This window comes from Lactuca sativa, chromosome 7 (genome assembly GCF_002870075.4).
Source record: "Lactuca sativa cultivar Salinas chromosome 7, Lsat_Salinas_v11, whole genome shotgun sequence".
In the NCBI taxonomy this organism is placed as follows: domain Eukaryota; kingdom Viridiplantae; phylum Streptophyta; class Magnoliopsida; order Asterales; family Asteraceae; genus Lactuca; species Lactuca sativa.
The window spans coordinates 108,714,477-108,736,111 of record NC_056629.2 but is presented as its reverse complement, the minus strand read 5'-3'; the positions used below and the strand labels follow the sequence as shown (position 1 = coordinate 108,736,111).

The following is a 21,635-nucleotide window of genomic DNA, read 5'->3' as shown; positions in this document are numbered from 1 at the left end:
ACTATTATTGCAAGTATGACTCCAAACCCGACTAGTAATCGTAGCTCTTTAAAGCCGCTGTCGAACTCTGACATAGTCAATGACACGTCAATTAGATAAGAATCTGATGGTCAAAGAGGACGGAAAAGAATCTGATGGTCAAAGAGGACGGAGCTTACTACCTTATGGACCAGATCTAGACACTGAAGTTTGGTGTGGAATGGAAAAGAATCTGATGGTCAAAGAGTACGGAGCTTACTACCTTATGGACCAGATCTGGACACCAAAGTTTGGTGTGGAATGGAAAAGAATCTAATGGTCAAAGAGGACGGAGCTTACTACCTTATGGACCAGATCTGGACACCGAAGTTTGGTGGGTTCTGGGATGTGGTTATGAATGAGGCTCACAAAACGAAGTACTATGTCCATCCGGGTTCCAATAAGATGTACTTAGATATTAAACAACATTATTGGTGGCCAAACATGAAAGCAAAGATTGCCACATACGTGGGCAAGTGTCTCACCTGTTCCAAGGTTAAAGTGGAATATCAGAAGCCCTCGTTTCTACTACAAGAACCTGAAATACCCGAGTGGAAATGGGGGAGAATAACAATGGATATTATAACCAAATTACCCAAGACGGAAGACGGTATGGATGCTATCTGGGTGATCTTTGACCGATTAACAAAATCCGCCCATTTCCTGCCAATAAAGGAGGCGTACAATATGGAAAGACTAACACAAATATACCTGAAAGAGGTGGTGAGACTTCATGGAGTTCCCATATCTTTTATCTCTGATCGAGATAGTAGATCTACCTCTCGCTTTTGGCAGTCACTCCAGAAAGCTTTGGGAACCCAACTGGATATGAGTGCTGCCTACAGACTGATGGCTAAAGTGAGCGAACCATTTAGACTCTAGAAGACATGCTCCGGGCATGTGTAATAGATTTTGGTAAAGCTTGGGATACCCACTTTCCCCTAATCGAACTCTCATATAATAACAATTACCACACGGGCATAGGAGTCGCTCCCTTTGAGGCCTTGTATGGCCGGAAGTGCAGATCACCCCTTTGTTGGGCTGAGGTGGGAAACACCCAGCTTGCAAAAGGGAAAATGCCCAACAGCACCCTCACGGGACTCGAGATTATCCGAGAAACAACGGAAAAGATAGTCCAGATAAGAGCACGACTCCAAGCATCGCGAGACTAACAAAAGAGCTATGCAGATAAAAGACGAAAGCCTTTGGAGTTCCAAGTGGGAGAACGGGTGTTATTAAAACTCTCCCCTTGGAAAGGGATGATACGATTTGGAAAGAGAGGGAAGCTAAATCCCCGATACATCGGACCATTCGGGATCCTTGCCCGGATCGGTCCGGTAGCCTACAAACTACAACTACCCTCAGAACTTAGTAATATACACCCTGTATTCCATGTGTCAAACCTAAATAAGTGTCTATCGGACAAAACTCTCGCAGTCCCGATAGACGAGATTGAAGTGAATGAGAACCTTCTATTCATTGAACATCCTATCGAGATTATGGATAGAGAAGTTAAGTGCACGAAACAAAGTTGCATCCCCATTGTGAAGGTTCGATGGAATGCCAAGCGCAGACCTGAATTCTCATGGGAACGCGAGGATCAGATCATGCAAAAATACCCTCACCTTTTTGCTAGTTCGTGAGAATAGCTTTTAAAGAATTTCGGGATGAAATTCCCTCTAACGAGGGGATGATGTCACAACTAGAAATTCCCTGATCTAAAAACCAAGTCAAAAGGGGTCTTGTATGTGTAAAGGTTATATCTATATTGCTATTATGTTATGGTAATGTAATATGTGGGAATTATATTATTCTAAACTCTCATGAGAAATACAATCAAATATGATCTTGGATTTACGTCAAAATATTTAGCACACAAACAATCAAACCAACACATTAGAATTAATATATTTAGACCATGAACACTTCCCTAGGAAGCTCCCAATACCGTGAACAACTTCCAAGGGGGCCACTTTGGCCATGAACTACCTCAAATCACCAAGAATGGACCGTGAACACCATCCTAAGCAACCTTTAGGTTGTAAACACCATGAAGGACCGCCATTTGGCCGTAAACCCTTAAGGGAACCCCCCCCCCCTTGAGCGTAAACCTTTGTGAAAATCCATTTAGACCGTAAACCACCTTTGGTGGACCTCCCGTAGACTGTAGACCTTAGTTTAAGGCCCATTTATACCGTGAACCCCTTTCCATTTCAAAGGTGTTTACGGATTGTGAGTTGTAATACGTAAGTTTCCAATGCAAATCTTAGTAATTTATTAGCCTCCAGTGATAAGGCTTTACCCAGCAATAATCCAAGTAAATATCCCATCAATTTCCCATTCCCATATAAAGGAGCGTAAACCCCATTTCTCAATTTACAAACTCATTTCATTTCTGGGAATCCTCCATCAACTCTCCCAAGAACTCAAGTCAAGCTCCATAAACCATTTTCTTCACCATTCCTTCTAAGTTCCTGTAAGTACTTTATGCCTAGTTAAATGTTTCATACACTTAATTTTTAGAATCCTTTCTACTCACACATAAATTCATGTGTTAATAACATTAAGGTATCAAAAATCTCCAAGGGATTCATCCAACACTTCAAGTTTTCTAGGCTCCAATTTCCCACCTCACCTCTTCAACCACACCTTTCCTCTACTCAAGGTGAGCTTCATACCCCTATTTTTTAGTTTTCCTTGTTTTGGGGAAGAATGCAAGTCATAGTCTTGTTTAAATCTTGATATATTGCTTTGTGTGGATGTATGCTATGTTATATGTGATTATGGTTATGAAACTCCACATGAATAGTTCAAGAAATCGAGATTTTGAGCAAGTCTCAAGATTTTGAACCATATTTCACATAATATGTGTTAGAGTATAGGCTAGCATTTACATGAAATATATTCTCAAATTGCTAAGTCAAGAACCACAAGGATTTGCTCAAAGAAATTACTCAAACATGTTGGACATAAAATTCTGAAGATGTTAAATTATGAAAATATTAGTATCTTAGACCATTTTCGGCCATATATATATATATATATATATATATATATATATATATATATATATATATATATATATATATATATATATATATATATATATAAAGGTCATTTTGAAGTATAGGATAAGTTTGTGTTATTAATGAATATTTCAATTAAAATGGGCAAAAAATGGAATTATTTAAATAAATAAGGGCCATTTTGGACATTTTCTTGAATACGAGTCTAAATGAGTATTTTAGAAGAAATGGACCATTTTTCAACAATTCTCGTATTTTTGGATCACTCATGTCACTTTTTGACAGATATGGGTCTTATTTGATAATTTATAAAAAGAAGGGCCACTTTTGCCAACATCGATAATCTTGAGTCATTTTTTTATAAATATGATACAAAGTACATTATTTTCAATAAACGAAATGAAACGCCTAGTCAACGAGCTTAATGTTAAGAAGCAAAAACAAAATATTTAGTCAACAAGTACAACTATTGTTATTTATTAAATAAATAACAGAATTCAACTATTTGCGTAAATATCGGTTAGTATTCTAGTCAGACGCATTTTCACTGTACCTATATAATAGTCTACATTTAAAGTCCTGTAAGGGTTATAACCAGAGTCACCTGAAGGGAAAGCATGAATTTATGTATAGATCTATACGAGGTTGACACCCCGCACCTTCGTTGTTCGCTACAGCTAGATCGGCCAGTCTAGGGTGACAAATGTCTTCAACAAAACCAACGCCTGAAGAACGTTAAAACAGACACTCCGTCATTTTAGTATGGTTATAACGACTCACTTAGAATATAACAATATTATTTAGAAATTTACGCGAGTTACACCTTTTGTTTATAATCAACTATTGTTTGGATACCTTAAACGAAATTTTACCACACAAGTCTTAGGGTTTGAAGGCTACTACTTTGTACATCAGGAAATATAAGATTTTCTGGAGAAAACAATTTTATACAGTTTCGAAAGATAATAAACTAAAACACACATGCAAGTATACTTTATTGGAAACAAGACTTACAACTATTTTAACATAAAATATTGGATTTTCTGGGTTTCTAAACTATCACAATTTTTTTATACACAAATGCTTATGGACTCACCAACATATTATATGTTGACGCTTTTCAAACCACTTGTATTCTCAGTAAATCAGTAAGCAAGTTTATGGATCACGGATTCTGGATTATTTTGCTGTAGTTTGGAATTTACTTACTAATGTCTCTTTTGTGTAATTTGAGAACAAATACATGATGTAAAAACAATGTTAGTTCGTTATCTTAATGTATGATATTTGGATTTGCTATGTTTCATTTATATTTAATTGTTATGATACTGTTCAATGACGTCACCTGCCTTTGGACGTTTCCGTCGTCCTGCTCCGGGGGTGTGACAGTATAAATATATTAAAAGAGGGGTATAGATAGATGGACCCCTCTTGAAAACGAACCGACGGGGTTAATCATTTATATTTGAGAACAAATACATGATGTAAAAACAATGTAAGTTCGTTATCTTAATGTATGATATTTGGATTTGCTATATTTCATTTATATTTAATTGTTATGATACTGCTCAATGACGTCACCTGCCTTCGAACGTTTCCGCCGTCCTGCTCCGAAGGTGTGACAGTATAAATATATTAAAAGAGGGGTATAGATAGATGGACCCCTCTTGAAAACGAACCGACGGGGTTAATCACCCATGCCTAGTTGCCCATTTTTTTAGAAATGTATTTGCTACCTAGCTCCCTGACATTTGGATATTTCTCAGTGGTTAAATAATTTAAATTGTTATAAAAAAATGTATACTACATATATTTGTATGTTATCTATATTTGTATTTTAACTATAATTTTATTAAACATCAAACTATATCAAAATCTATAATTTTTTTCTCTATAAATCAAGACCAATATTGATATATTTATAAAAACTTTTTATAATGAAATTATAAATTATTTCTTTATTTTAAAATAAATATATTACTTGTATTTTTATAGAATAAAAAAGGTTATAGATTCTATTTAAAATAAAATAAACATAACTACAAATTATATTTACATAGTAAAAGCTTTGGTAGGTTCAAGTTGCTAATCCGTATGAAAATTTTGGTTTATTTGGGTTTTATAGATGGAAAAGAGAAAATAAATATTTAATAGATAGTTGAGTTGAATTCGGTTGCAAATAAGAATAGTCTAAGCAATTTAGGTTAACCTATTAAATGGATGCAAAGACTTTTGTGAGAAAAGTTAGTATAGACAAACAATGTTTAGGGAATAGCTTCAATTAACATAAAATTAGATGAAGGTCACCCGCACCATTGGCATGGATTTGAATGGCTAGTATATCATAGCAAAATGTTTTTTGAATCCATTGAATGACATATGTTATGTTGATGCATCAAAAAAATCTACACGTTACAAAAGCCAATTTCGTCCCACAATTGAACCAGGTTCATTGAAGCCATTGACGATTGCAACTATTTCTTCTACTTTAACCTGCATAATCATCCATGAAAGGTGGATGTTAGATTGTTAATAACATAACATAAACATCTCTACAAGTAATTTACAATAAATAAATAACTTTGATTATTTATTGTAGATTACTTAGATATCCAAAAACCTTTAGGTTGAAGGAGGGAACCACTCTTTTGATTGATACCTTCTTTCAGGTATTATATTAAACAGTCGGGGTGTCTAATATGGTAGTAGCAAAGAAACAACAATTGGCACACTCACACACACAACCTGAAAGCACACATCACACACAAGATAAAGAAAGTGTAATCAGCCAAAATCAGAAAGAAAAAGAGTTCCAAATTATGTTGACATATTTCTTTTAATTTTTTGACATTGTGTTATAACCAAGATTGTACTTATACCTTTTTTTCCTATCAAGGCATTGTAGTTTGAAAGGTTTATAAACAAATATTTAAGTAAATTAGAAATATAGTTAAATGGTGGTCTGGTTTCAATATATATTTTATAAGGCAAAATACAGAAAGAGACGACATAAATTTAGCAACATCTTTTATATTGCTTACTCCAAACATTTTGGTATTAAATCATCTTTCTACTGTCCTAGATATAAATAAACTGAAATAGACCAACATAATTAAATCTATTTTCCGATCCTTGTATTAAATCAAGAAGCTTTCCAAACTATAAATAATGTAAGACTGACTATAATTACACTTCTAGCCTCACACTGGTAGTAGTTTTGATTATCTCAACTTCATTTTCCCATTCTTGTTTGTTGCTTCCAAGAAATTGACAAAATCAAACCAAGAGCCTATAAAATGAAATAAGAATGTCATCTAAAAACTCAAATGTACATGAAATTAGCGAGCGTTATGACATATTAAACAATAAAACAACATAGATAGAAATATGAGTACCAGTTCTTGATTCAGGTTAAAATGATTGCAGAAAATCGAACCGAAAATTGGCCATAATGGACTATGGTTGTTATCATTAAGTTTGTAATCAACAATCCTGGAGATTCTTAAAAAATGGAGCTTCCAATGGTGTAGAGATTTAAAAATAAATCCCAAATGTTAAAAACCAGTTTGGCCATGATTAATTAACAATTTTTAAGCATAATTACAAGTTCATAGAACATGTCCTTCTTAACCAAATTTCAGCTGCTGAGATTTACTATTGAAAATGATAATCTTACTATTGGCTACCTCCTCTACAATTCGTCTTCCTCCACATGAGCAACTATATGATTATTATTTAAGTAATAGTGCATATTTAAATTTAAATTTATTTTAGTGAGATATGTATTGGAAATCAAACCAAAAACATTAACTTGTCTATAAAATTTAAAGAAAATACAAAAAAAATAAAATAAAAAAATGTTAATTTGATCAACACCAAAATTTAAAGCTAACCGCTAAAAAGTAGAATTTGCTTTTACTATTTTATTTAACACACCATATTTTACATTTGATGATCGTATTCTCAAACTAACAAAACCTTTTAAAGCATGGGTAAAATCAACTTTTTTTTTTCTATTCTTGTTGTTTTGTTATTGGTTCATGGGACTGTTGTAAAGACTTTATGTAACTCCTTTTATGGTTTTGGTGAACTTGAAAGTTTGGATGTTGAAGATGATGAAATAGACTTCTTGGTCAAGTCAACATGGTAGCAAGGTTATGATTTGGTGCAGTTGGAGATGGAGTTTCTAAACATACAAAGGTGAATATCTGGAAATGCCTAAAATAGCCTTCAGGAAATTGTTTTGTGATTTGAAATGTCTAAAACACCCTTTTCAACAAATTATTTTTATAGCAGTTTCCGTAACTTTTTGTTTGTGGAAATGGAATTTTTGATGATAAAAAGGTGAATATGTTGAATATCTAAAATATCCTTCAAGAAATTGTTTTGTGATTTGAAATGTCTAAATAAAACTTTTCAAGAAAAAAAAATTATAGCGGTCTCCATAACTTTTTCTTGGTGAAAATGGAGTTTCTGATGATACATAGGTGAACTAATATGTGGAATGTGTAAAATACCCTTTTCAAGAAAAAAAATTATAGCAGTTTCCATAACTTTTTCTTTGTAAAAATGGTGTTTCTGATGATACAAAGGTGAATTAATATGTGGAATGTCTAAAATGCCCTTCAAGATATTGTTTTTTTCAGCTGAAATGTCTAAAATTACTCTTCAAGAATTTGTCTTAATTTGAAAGGTCTAAAATACCCTTCAAGAAATTACTTTTATAGCAGTTTCCATATCTTTTTTCTGTGTGGAAATGGAGTTTCTATGACACAATGGTGAATATGTGGAAATGACTCAAATACCCTTAAGAGAAATTGTTGTCATTTGTCATACCTTTTGCTATGCAGCATGTAACTCAGGAAGATGCTTCTAAGAAATTGTTGTTTCATTTCCGAAATATCAAAAATACCCCGAATTTTTTAATAGAAGTTTTGATTTTACCTGGCTTTTCAGGTAATTTTGAAGATTCATAGGAGCATTCCATCAAACACCTGGACACCATAAATCAAGCTCATGTAGCACAATCACACGATATCATAAATGGATTTTCTAAAATCCAAACGTATGGAAAGCAAATAGGTTTGCCACACCTGATAGGTTTAGGTGGTCTGCAAGGAGAGCAACTTCTCGTGTCAATATAATTCTGAATATGTGGAATTTTCATAGGTAACTAAAAAAAATCAAAATATGGGTATCCTGGTTGAAAGTCTCTGATTGTAACCTACCGATTAAAAGCCCAGATACTGTAATTTCATACTTGTGTTGGCTTTTTTCTCACTGTCCAGTCTTCAATACTTCCTGAAACTGTGGTAATATATAGTTGAATACTTGCAAATATAATCTTATTCACCTGTAAGAGAACACACGAACCAAAGTTAATTTTGGTACTTATGTTTTCTAAGTTAATTGACGACCGTTAGCTTAAAAAAACAAAGAACATAATCAAAATGGTGATGTTTAAGAATCTGAGAAAGAATTAGAAGTCAAAAACGCAAACCTTTTGTCAGTTTGTTCAGATTCATCGTTAGTAGCCTTGGAATCTGCTCTTTCAGCAATCAATTAGCCTCTTAAACACTCCACAGTTCTCAAACCTTCATCTCCATCCATCTTTTTGTCACTGAAATAAAAAATCCACATCACATTTTAATGATATCAGAGATGAGAGATAGTAGATTTTGCGATCAAGATGAAAGAGTTGCTAAAGAAACGAACGACTACTAAAAAAATTGAAAGCCCTAATTTTGAGAAAAAAGTAATTCGAGGGACGGGTACCATTTTTGGGTGTAGGGCTTACAGAATCGGACGGTAATCTGCAGTTTGTTGGGTGCGACGATGGAATCCATGGCAGAAGAGCGTTCAGGCACCGACTAGTCCGAGGGGGATAATTTTTGCTATAGCCGACGGGAATCTGCATACGTATCAACATTTTTCGGACGAAACCTTTTCTATTTTCGGTCAAGGGATAAATTCCTTTTCTATTTTGGGTCGAGGGGGTAATTTTTTTCCCAGTGTGATCTTCAATATTAAAAGAAAAATTAAATATAAAATTTTAAATATTTTGAATAGAGATGAGCATATGGATCGGGAAACCGGCCGGAACAGGTACCGGGATCGGAACCGGCACCGGAACCGAAACCCGATGGAACTGGTCGGGCCGGGACCGGGACGTTATTTTTGTGGATTTTTGGAACCGGGAACCGGTAGGAACCGGAACCGATATAACCGGAACCGGTAGAACCGACAAAAACCGATAGAACCGGCAAAAACCGGAACCGTATGATGCTATTTTTCAAGAACCGGTTCCAACATTTGAAGACACGACAAGAACCGGGAACCGGTAGAACCACCGGGCCGGTTCGGTTCTTGATTTTGGCCGAAGCCGGTTCCCGGGACGGGTCCGGTTCCGGCCGGTTCGGTCCTTTTGCTCACCCCTAATTTTGAAGTTTAAGTTTATAAAAAATAATAATAATAATAATATTAAATTATTAAAATTCAAATGTTTTTTCTTATAATTTTATACAAATAATTAATTCTCCTTAACAAATGAATGTTTTTTTTGTCACATATCAATCTTTTATGAGTTTTAACACTTATCATTTTGTCGTATTTTTGAAATAAATATTATCCATTTGTCTACTTTTGGTTTGTTTCAATTTTTAAAATTAAACATATATACTTATATATGTAAAGTATTAAATATCATATATATGATATTAAATTGTAATAAATACATTTTTTTTTATTTTAATATTGTACATTAAAAAACTAAGTGTAACACTCGTGTATTATACGAGTTTATTAAAAATAAAATTTTAATATCAATATATAAATATGAAATATTTTATAATATAATATTTTACATAACATAATGTAATCTTCTGAAAATTTGCAAAAGAAACTAAATCGTTTGAAATATTTATGAGAAATTACTACCAAATTAATAGGATGATTTTATTTCCTTATATAACCCATTACAATTTTATGGAATTTTATTTTAAGAAAATAGAAATTCTTAAAAAATGACAAGTAAAAAATAAAATTTCTAAAATTCTCACAAAATGACAAATGTCAAAATGAAGGAGAAGATGACATGTAGCAAAAAAAACCTTCATTTATTTAAAAAGATATTTTTTTTATTTACACTTTAATGTTTAATATTTTTTTTTAAATCAACACGTGTATTACACGGGTTTCGCACCTAGTTTAGATAAATAAACAAAGAAACTAATAAGATTTTAATTTAGTAATTTTGAAATTAGAAGGAAAGTTCATTCATAAAATTAATATGTATTTATTATTATATTTAAATATTATCTGAAATTTAGTAAAATAGAAAAACCATCATATATGACATGTGGAAAAAAAATAAAATGAAACTAATAAGAAAAAGTCATGTTGCATAATGAATTAACAGATGACAAGTGACAAAATGACTTTCATTTATTAAGGAGGATCCGAGGTTGTTCCTAGGAGTTTTAAACAGCAAAATCGGATAACATTACATTCATCGAGTCTGAGGGGTTGATTATTGTTGTCATTAGCTTGTACTTATGTATACTAATGTTGTTAGTATTAATGAAGTTTATATGGAGATGTTTGTTGGGTTAGTGAGAAGTTTCCTTACAAAGGAGTTGGAGAGTCAACAATTCTGTCTCACGGGCAAAACCAATTGTTACCTTGCTTCAAAGTTGCTTTTTGTCAGATGGAACAGATTACCTAGTACCAGGTGTCTGAGAATGTGTAATCAATTACGGATGCTTGTATGGTGAATGTCTTTTTCCTGCAAAAATGAGTTTTTGTAGTTAGCCGATTTGGAAGGACATGTATTGAATATGTTCTACAAAGCAATGATGAATAATATAGTGACTAATCGTGTTTTTACCGAAAACTGCAATAGATTTTTGTGAGCTATGTCCAAAAGTGATGTCAGTGGTCCAAATGAAGTTACAAAAGGTGGAATTGATGTGAGATTTTGTTAAAATATATTTATTTTATTATGGTACCTATGAAGGAGTGTATGTGACATCCCCATTTTCAAGGCCAGAAAAGACCGATTTGTTTATGCTTTGTTTTATAAAATCAGAGTAATCTTTTAAAGAAAACGGTTGCAGAATTTGTTCCCAAAACAAGATATGATAATAACTTATCAAAACATTTCTCAAAGAGAATGTATTTTCATTTAATAATAAAACATCGGGATGTCATGTTCCGATACAGACATATAAGCATAAACAGAACTTACATTCAATTACACTAATGATTTGTATCTCCTTTAAATCTCTCTATGAAATATGTCTTCGTATCGATACCTGTGATACAAAGAAAACTGAGTGGGTTAGGCTTGGGAGCCTGGTGAGCATATAGGGTTTTCATCCCACAATGTTATATCATATATTTATAAATATAAAACATTCAAACTTGTACAATTTCACCATATAAAGGCAACTCTTATCCCAACCCATCGATCCTCACAACGACACAATCTAAATTCTCGTATCTAAAACTTTCCTCTTTACCTAATCACTACTCACGGATCTAAAACTATCCTCTTCACCCGATCCATACTCACGGATCTAAAACTAACCTTTTCACCTGATCCATACTCACGGATCTAAAACTACCTGATCTATACTCACGGATCTAAAACTAACCTCCTGATCTGATCCATACTCCCGGATCAATAATTGTACCCAATCCATACTCCCGGAATAAGGACAATTAACTATACCCTAATCCTGATCTGATCCATACTCCCGGATCAATAATTGTGCCCAATCCATACTCCCGGACTAGGGACAATTAACTTAGTCTTAATCCATACTCCTGGACTAATAACAAGTTTTATCTCTTTACCTGATCCATACTTTCGGATCTAAAACTAACCTCTTGGTCTAATCCGTGAAGAACTTTGAACGGTCCAATAAACCTTGGACTCAACTTTCCTCGTTTCCCATATCTTATAAGTCCCTTCCACGGCGAGACTTTAAGTAAAACCGAATCTCCAACTTCAAAGGTTATCGGTTGTCTTTTCTTGTCAGCATAACTCTTTTGTCGATCTTGAGCAGCTAACATCCTTTCCCTTATCACTTTCAACTTTTCAGCAGTCTGATGGACTATTTCAGGTCCCATAAACTACTTTTCTCCAGCTTCATGCCAACATGATGGCGTTCGACACTTTTCTCCATACAAAGCGTGATAAGGTGCCATCTTAATGCTTGAGTGGAAAATATTATTACTACTAGAGGTAAGTGTTCATCCCAATTACCTTGGAATTCTAGGGTACATGCTCTTAGCATATCCTCCAATGTTTAAATCGTTCGTTCGCTCTGACCATCGGTTTGCGGATGGTAAGTTGTACTTAAACACAACTTGGTACCCAATTCCTCTTGTAGACTCCTCCAAAACCTTGAGGTAAAACAGTTATCAAGATCGGATACAATTGTTAATGGAACACCGTGAAGCCTCACAATTTCCTTCACGTAAGAATTCGCAAGTTTATCCATAGACCATTTCTCTTTGGCTGCTATGAAATGCGCACTCTTAGTGAAGCAATCAACAACCACCCAAATCATGTCGTGACCGTTCCTTGTTCTGGGCAGTTTAGTCACAAAATCCATGGTGACGTCTTCCCATTTACCCATGGGTACGGGTAAAGGTTCTAAACTCCCATACGGTTTCTGATGTTGTTCCTTAACCCTAGCACAAGTTACACACTCGGCCACATACTTAGCAACATCGAGCTTCATCGTCGGCCACCAATAATAGGGTTTTAGATCCCTATACATTTTTGTACTGCCGGGATGAATCGAGTACATGGTCTTGTGAGCTTCTTCCATCATAAAATCTCTTACTCCGCCCGTCTTAGGTAACCAAATCCTATCTTGGAATACCTTCAACCCTTGGTTGTTTATACCGAATACTAACGTTTTGCCCAAACGTTCTTCCTTTCGGTCATTTTTCTCTAAAGCTTCCTCTTGAGCTTTCTTTATACTTTCCACAATTGTCGAGACAACTTCAATTCTCAACGCTCTTGGCCTTTTCTTTTCAAGGTTTATCTTTCGATTAAGAGCATCAGCAACAACATTTTCTTTACCAGGGTGGTAAAGTATCTCACAGTCGTAGTCCTTGAGTAACTCTAGCCAACGTCCTTGCCTTATGTTTAATTCCTTCTGATTAAAGAGATATTGAAGACTCTTATGATCAGTGAAAAGTTTACACTTTGTGCCATAAAGATAATGCCTCCATATCTTTAAGGCAAATACTACCGCTGCCAACTCCAGATCGTAAGTGGGGTAGTTCTTTTCATGTTCCTTCAATTGCCTTGATGCATACGCTATCACTTTATCCCTTTGGGTCAGAACACAACCTAAACTAACTCCAGATGCATCGCTATAAACTGTGAAGTCATCAACTCCTTCAGGCAATGAAAGAATCGGTGCTTCACACAATCTCTTCTTCAACTTCTCAAAGGCTTCCTTATGCTTCTCATTCCAAACATAAGTAGCTCTTTTGTGGGTCAAAGCTGTTAATGGAGTAGTAATCGAAGAAAAGCCTTGGATAAACCTTCGGTAATATCCAGCTAATCTTAAAAAGCTTCGAATCTTCGTAGGGCTTTTTGGTTGTTCTCACTTCATCACAGCTTCAATCTTTGCTGGGTCAACCATTATTCCTTCTTGGTTAACCACATGACCTAAAAGTTGGACTTCTTGAATCCAAAATTCACATTTGGAGAACTTTGCATACAACTTCTCCTTTTTCAAGACTCCTAGCACTTCATGCAGATGCTTTTCATGATCCTGCTTGCTTTTCGAATAAATCAAGATGTCGTCTATGAATATTATCACGGATTTATCTAGGAATGGTTTACAAACCCTATTTATCAAATCCATGAAAGCTGTTGGGGCATTGGTTGGTCCGAACGACATAACCAAAAATTCATAGTGTCCATATCTTGTTCTAAACGCAATCTTTTCAATATCCTGCTCTTACCTTTAGTTGATGGTATCTTGACCTAAGATCGATCTTCGAGAAATAGCTCGAACCTTGCAACTTGTCGAACAATTCATCGATTAGAGAAATGATTCCAGAATTTACTTTGCGTTTGTCTCCATACACCATAAACGACTCCTTTCCTGGCGGGTTTACTTTTACTATCTTCTTTCTACATAATATTTCTGCATCGTTGGCACTAAGCCGATCCATTCCTAAAACTATGTCGAATCCATTTAACTCGATAGGCAATAATTCCTCGTGGAACTTATTCCCATTCAAGTCAATGAGGATGTTTTTCATACGATGGCTAACATGTACAAACTTGCCACTAGCAATCTCGACTAATAAAGCATTAACTAGCTTATCTACATGCAAAGCTAGCTTTTTACCAAATTCATGCGATATAAAGGAGTAATTGGCTCCAGAATCAAACAAAATTTGGGCAGGCAATTCGTTTACAATAAAGGTACCTGAAGCGACATCGACTTCTTCTTTTGCAGCTTCAAGTGTCATCTGAAAGGCTCTGGCCTTCGGCTTTGGTGGTAGATTGGGCTTGCTGCATCCTTCCTCTTTGGACAGTCTTTAAGAACATGCCCTACTTCATGGCACTCAAAACATACCCTCTTGTCGGACGGACACACGTTGGCATAATTCCCAGTCTTTCCATATTTGAAGCAAGTCACCTCTTAACTGCATTTCCCAGAGTGCTTTTTCTTGCACTTCTCACACCATTTCACTTCACCTCCTCCTCCTCCAAACTTCTTTGACTTAGAAAATTTGCTTTTTTTATTGGAACCTGAAGTTCCTTCAAATTTTCTCTTTTCACCAACTTCTGCACTCTCTAGACCCTTCTCTCTCATCTGAACCTCAACATTCTTAGCAGCTCAGATGGTGGCTTTCAAAGTGGTTGCTTGCTTAACCATCAGACCAAAGTCCGCTGTTAATTCGAGGGCAAACTTGTTGACCTTAGAGAGTTTAGTTGGAACTAGATGAGGAACAAGCTTCATCTTTTCCATAAAACTAGCAGCGTATTCAGTAACGCTCATCTTTCCTTTCTTTGAATTCTGGAACTCATTATTAATTTCCAGAAGATCCTACTCAGAGCAGTACTACAATTTCAGTTGTACCACAAAATCTTCCCAAGACATCTTACTAGCTTCTCCCTTGGTCATCGAATCAGCTAGTAACTTCCACCAGCTCAACACACCATACTTTAACAGAGGAATTGCAAGTGCGGTCTTTTGTTTGTTCTGTACTCGTAACTTTCAAACATCGTCTCCATTTCGGAGATCCAATTCATGACTTCCACCGGTGTCGGACTCCCAGATAGACACGATGACTTAGATGCCATGAAATCTTTGTATTTGCACCCACGTCCATCAACTCCTCCATCCTGGTTGTCTTGTATAACTATTAGTGGGTTGGCTTGACCAAAAGTCCCACTGTAGTTCCCTCCTACTGATTGCCCTTCATTCAATACGGGCTGCTCAACAGGCATCGTAGTCTCTTCCCTATGTTGTTGTAGTAATCGCCTTGTCTCCTCCATCTGGCGATCTAACATCATCTGCATCATTGCTTGTACCCCAGCCATCATCATTGGCTCAGGTGCAACTCCTACAACAGGTACTTTCTTAACTACTTGAGGTTGAGGCTGTTGATCCCTGTTTCCGTTTGCATTTGCAGCTCCACTACGAGTTCTTGCCATTACAATCTATATAACGAATAAGGCGAATTTAGGTCTTTATCCTTGTTAGACATATTAATTCCCTTATCATTCTGAAACGTTTACATGTTAGTTTTAATCTCGTAATCATATGCTTAGAATCCTACACACGTAAGGTTTCTAGATCCGGTCGGCAATAGACCATAGATCCGAACAAATAATGGCACACATGACAAACACATAGCATTTAGCACATAAGGGCATTTTAGGCATCTTTCCTAAAATAAACTAGTGCTCGTGTCTAAAATATGGTAGACACTCATCTCACACTCATCACTTAGCATTCTAAGTTTAAGTTTAGAAATTCTACAATTTCTTAGTTCGCTTAAACTAATGCTCTAATACCAACTGTGACATCCCCTAATTTCTCGGCCAGAAAAGACCGATTTAATTTATGCTTTTTAAAATAAAATCAGAGAAATCTTTTTAAAAGATGTTGCGGAATTGGTCTGTTGGGTAGCGTAGCTTTTTGATGTATTGCGTCCATTGGGCTCGGTTAATAGTCCAAGTTTTGTTACTTCGGTTTGGGCCTGTCCAACTGTGAGCTGATAGGGTTTAATATAAATATATATGCTTGCATGCATATTAGGTTAACGTTTTTAGAAAAGGATTGATTGCAATTACGATAGATTACAGACTATTTCTTCATCGTTCTTGTAAACCCTAAATCCTCTACAGTAGAAATTCTTTATCGAGCTCTGCTGAGGATTTTTGATTAATCATTCGACATTCTTCGATCCATACTTAAGTTGTTTACAATTTTCGTATTTATTATTTTACCTGTTATAAGATCTAATCGATCTTCAAGTTAGTTGTTTAACTCATCAATTGGTATCAGAGCAGGAGGCTGTGTAATTCATACACTTTTTTTCTGTGTAAAAGGTTTCGATTAGGGTTATTCCGCATTTACTGATATTTATTGAGCCGTCATCCCATAAATGACGTAACTCGATATTTATTGTTTTGCCCTAATTTAATACATTACAAGTCTGATCTTTTAACAGGTTATTCGATCAAGCATGGACGAGTCGCAATCCAATCCAATTAATATTTCGAACAACATTGGATCAACAACGAAGATTCCCATCCTTTACACCCACGATTATGAAGTCTGGGCACATCACTTTGAAGACTATGTTATAGGATCTGAGGACAATGGATACCTCATTTGGGAAGCAATCGTTTCTGGACCTTTCGCTCATTCAGCAACTTCAAGGATTATTAAAACTCAGAAGGAGTATAATGATCTTTTGAAAGACGTTAAAGATATTGCTCAAGATGAAAAAGATAAATTTCAGTGCAATATCAAAGCTTTGAGATTAATCAGATTCGCTCTTCAATCCGATACTTTCAGGCTGGTGAGTTCATGCACGACTGCAAAAGAAATATGGGATAGGCTATGAGAATTGTATTCTACGGACGAAGATCTTGAACACTCCATTCAAACCTTACTCTTGTCTGAGTTTGGTGAATTCAAGCAGGGGGCCGAAGAGACCATGACTCAAACGTTCGATCGCTTCAATCATCTTCTTAGCAAGATGATTAAACATGACATTGAAAGGAAGCTTATTGAGCAGAAGGTTACGTTTTTGAATGGCCTCAGATCTGAGTGGAGAGCTGTTGTTTCCACTGTTAAAGCGCATGAGCAATTTAAATCCTACTCTTTGGCGAAACTGGTAGGCATCCTGAAATCTCAAGAAAAGATCGTGTTACAGGAGAAGAGTGTGGTCTCAAGCTTGGGTTCGTTGGCTCTTTTGTCCAAAAGAAAAGCGGTGATGGAAGAAGAAGATCTCAACTTGGAGGACTACGACCTCACTTCTGAAGACTATGCTATGATGGTGTCAAACCCCAAGAGGTTGATCAAGAAAAGATTTCCCACAAATAAGAATAGAAATTGGCAGGGAAGTTATAGTTCTGAAAAGGTCAAAGATGAACCGAAGGCAGAAGAATCAAAGAAGGAACCGAAAGCTGAAGGAGATTCGGGAGTGAGCTGCTATTACTGTGGAAGAAAGAACCACTATGCAAAAGATTGCGTCCTCAAGAAAATGGCAGAAAAGGATGAGGAAAAATATGAAGACGCTTTGTTGCAGAGAAAGCTGGATGAGATCAGGAAGAAGAAATCTACTGCTAACCCTTCTATGAATGCTTTAATTGTGCAGGGTTCAGTAGCGGATGATGAGTTTGGAGGCGTGCAGGTCTGGTCAACAGACTCTGAAGATGATGAAGTGAGGAAGCCTTCTCATGGAAAGGCTTTTGTGGCGAAAGATGAGGGCAGCGGTGGAAAATGCTTAATGGTGTCAGACGTGTCTCAGATGAGGGGATACAACACAAATAGTGGGAACAGAGACACAAAGGAGCGAGAGGACTTGTGCTTCACAGCAAAACCGCTCAGCGTGCAGTTCAACGAGCTTGATGAACTGATCAAGAAGGTACAATCCGTTTTTGTTTCATTCAAAGTCCCACAATGCTCATACGAAAAAGAATTAAAAAGTGTTAATTCAAGAATCTCTCATCTAGACAGTAGTTTAACTCAAACTCGAGTCACCAATTCTAACCTAACTGACCAAATAAGCAGGGTGTCTTCGAAGAGTGAGGATGTAACAGCTCAAATTTTCAAATAAATTTTTCGTTAAAAATAAAACATCATTATTCGACAAAAGGGTTTATTCCAAGTTTGTTTCAAAATATAAATAATAAATCTCCAGGATCTTCAACAGTGGCAGTGTGTACGTGTCACGCCGGCGCCTTCCCACGGTCATCACTAGTACCTGAAAAACATAAACACAACTAGTAAGCATAAATGCTTAGTGAGTTCCCCAGTATACAACTTACCCACATACGCCTTCCGGCCCGGACCTTTCGGTCCACATAACATTGCCTTCCGGCCCGGATCTTTCGATCCACATAACATTGCCTTCCGGCCCGGATCTTTCGATCCACATAACATTGCCTTCCGGCCCGGATCTTTCGATCCACATAACATTGCCTTCCGGCCCGGATCTTTCGATCCACATAACATATATCGCATATAAGCACACATCACATATAAAGCATCTACCTCTCTAGACATAGCATGAATATAACACACACGACCTTCCGGTCTAACAGTCAAACCCTTCCGGGTGAAGTATAGTGAGAAGACTCACCTCGTAGTACGCAGGCTATAACCTCTTCGAGCTACTCGCACACAATCCGCTAGTCCGCAGGTTCCCTATAATACCACAGCCCTAGTTAATGATCTTATCAAACAAGACAACTGACCCCTCTAAGATATATACAGGTCAACGGTCAATCTTGACCGGACTCATCGAGTACAAAGGGTAACTCGACGAGTATAGACATCCTGACACCACTCGCCGAGTCTGAAGAACGACTCGACGAGTTCCAGTAGATCTTCAAGCTACTCGCCGAGTCTGAAGAACAACTCGACGAGTCCTAGTGAACCTTCAAGCTACTCGCCGAGTCTGAAGAACAACTCGGCGAGTTCTAGTGAATCTTCAAGCTACTCGCCGAGTCTGATCATTGGACTCGGCGAGTCCTCGCCATGCAGTCAATCCGCTGCCTCCTGTATTTCGCATGATTTCGAAGTATATAGCTATAGGGCTTCCTGGACTTTCACATATACTTTTACAGGGGTTTTTAACACTTATAACAACAATATAATCTAACTAACCCTTAATTGGGTTTCCTAAACCCTAAACTCGCATACAACGTAAAAGTTACAGATTTCGATCCGAAAATTACCTGGAAACGTGTTCCCTGTGTCTCCAAACCTCCAGTACTCGATTCCTTTGATCACCACCTTGCTCCTCCTTGTCTAACAATCTCTTCAAGCCTTCTCAAGTCCTCTCTCTTGCTTCAGATGCTCACACACTCCCAGGGGATCTTCAACCGGCCAAAAAAACGCGACATGACGGCCATAAGATCGTTATATACGATCAGAAATGAAACGGCTAGGGTTCAGCTGAACGGCGTCGACTCGCCGAGTCCCTTATTGGACTCGTCGAGTCCAGTCGCGCGTCTGCGACCAAGACCATGGCCCTACTCGGCGAGTCGTGCACCAACTCGCCGAGTCCCCTCCTAAATGTGCCCCCAAAAATAATTTAAAGAAATACCTGAAATTCCGGGCTGTTACAACTCTCCCCCACTAGGACTAGACTTCGCCCTCGAAGTCTCTCATTCTGCGAATAACTCCGGATGTTGCTCCCGCATTTCTCTTTCCGGCTCCCAAGTCATCTCCGATCCCTTCCGATGTTGCCACTGAACCAACACCAGAGGTATTTCCTTGTTCCGTAGAACCTTGATCTTCCGATCCCTGATAGCTACTGGTCTCTCGGCGTAATCCAGACTCGCATCTACCTGGATATCTTCTAGCGGAACCACTGCTGCCTCATCGGCTATACACTTCCTCAGCTGTGATACGTGGAAGGTATTGTGAATCTGATTCAGCTCCGCTGGCAACTCCAACCGATAAGCTACCCGACCTACCCTTGCAATTACCCGAAATGGACCTATGAACCGGGGCCCCAATTTGCCCCTCTTCCTGAACCGAATCACCCCTTTCCAAGGAGAAACCTTTAGGAGAACGAAGTCGCCGACCTGGAATTCGAGCTCGGACCGGCGTCTGTCCGCATAACTCTTCTGTCGGCTCTGGGCGGTCAATAACCTCTGCCTCACCCGTTGGATATGTTCAGTCGTTTGAAGTACGATCTCTGTACTGCCCATCACTCTCTGTCCCACTTCTCCCCAGCAAATGGGAGTCCGACACCTCCTACCATACAACAACTCAAAAGGTGGCATACCAATGCTCGAATGATGGCTGTTGTTGTAGGAAAACTCAGCCAGCGGCAGATGCGCATCCCAGCTACCCCCGAAGTCTAACACACACGCTCTAAGCATATCTTCCAATGTCTGGATCGTCCGCTCGCTTTGACCGTCGGTCTGGGGATGGTATGCGGTACTAAAATGCAGTTTAGTACCCAACTCCTCATGGAATTTCTTCCAGAACCTGGAAGTGAAACGTACATCGCGGTCCGAAACAATCGAGGTCGGCACTCCATGCCGAGATACTATCTCTCTCACGTACAACTCCGCCAACTTCTCTGCTGATGAACTTTCACTAATGGCAAGGAAATGTGCACTCTTTGTTAGTCTATCCACAATCACCCAAATCGCATCGACTCCCCTGGCAGTTTTCGGCAATTTAGTGATGAAATCCATCGTGATCTGATCCCACTTCCACTCAGGGATCTCCAAGGGTTGCAACTTACCGTGCGGTCTCTGGTGCTCGGCCTTAACTTTACGGCAGGTCAAACACCTCTCCACGAACCAAGCAACGTCTCTCTTCATGCAAGGCCACCAGTACTCCTTTTTCAAATCCAGATACATTTTCGTAGCACCGGGATGGATCGAGAATTTCGATCTATGTGCCTCCTCCATCAAAATGACACGCGTACCGCCCGCGAATGGCACCCAGATCCGACCCTGGAATGTCAGAAGGCCTCGACTATCCTTGACAAACTCTGAGATTAACCCCACAACCCACTCTTTCTTCTGCATTTCTGGTCGCACAGCCTCAGCCTGTGCCCTACGAATATCATCCAATACAGGAGTCATCACGGTCAGTCTCAAGCACACATCTCGCAATGGAGTGCTCTCCGCCCTGCGGCTCAATGCATCGGCTACCACATTAGCCTTGCCTGGGTGGTACAGGATCTCACAATCATAATCCTTGACCACATCCAACCACCTCCTCTGACGCATATTTAGGTTGGGTTGATCCATCAAATACTTCAAACTCTTATGGTCCGTGTAAATCGTACATCGAACCCCATACAAGTAGTGACGCCAAATCTTGAGAGCGAACACTACTG

The 21,635-nt window shown here is 37.6% G+C and overlaps 1 long non-coding RNA gene across 8 annotated transcripts; it reads right to left on the bottom strand.

The window, feature by feature from the left end:
- Positions 1-5,307: 5,307 nt before the first annotated feature.
- Positions 5,308-9,023, bottom strand: LOC111911070 (uncharacterized). 8 transcript variants are annotated; one of them, XR_002856764.3, is made up of 6 exons: positions 8,820-9,023; positions 8,545-8,664; positions 8,273-8,397; positions 7,881-8,155; positions 5,704-6,333; positions 5,308-5,537 (listed from the first exon to the last, which is right to left on the bottom strand). It is a non-coding gene; the product is annotated as an uncharacterized LOC111911070 (long non-coding RNA). The 8 variants fall into 8 exon arrangements; XR_006184954.2 differs by having other exon boundaries at positions 5,704-8,038; positions 8,138-8,155; positions 8,820-9,020; XR_006184955.2 differs by having other exon boundaries at positions 5,704-5,789; positions 6,226-8,155; positions 8,820-9,018.
- Between the last annotated feature and the right edge of the window lie 12,612 nt (positions 9,024-21,635).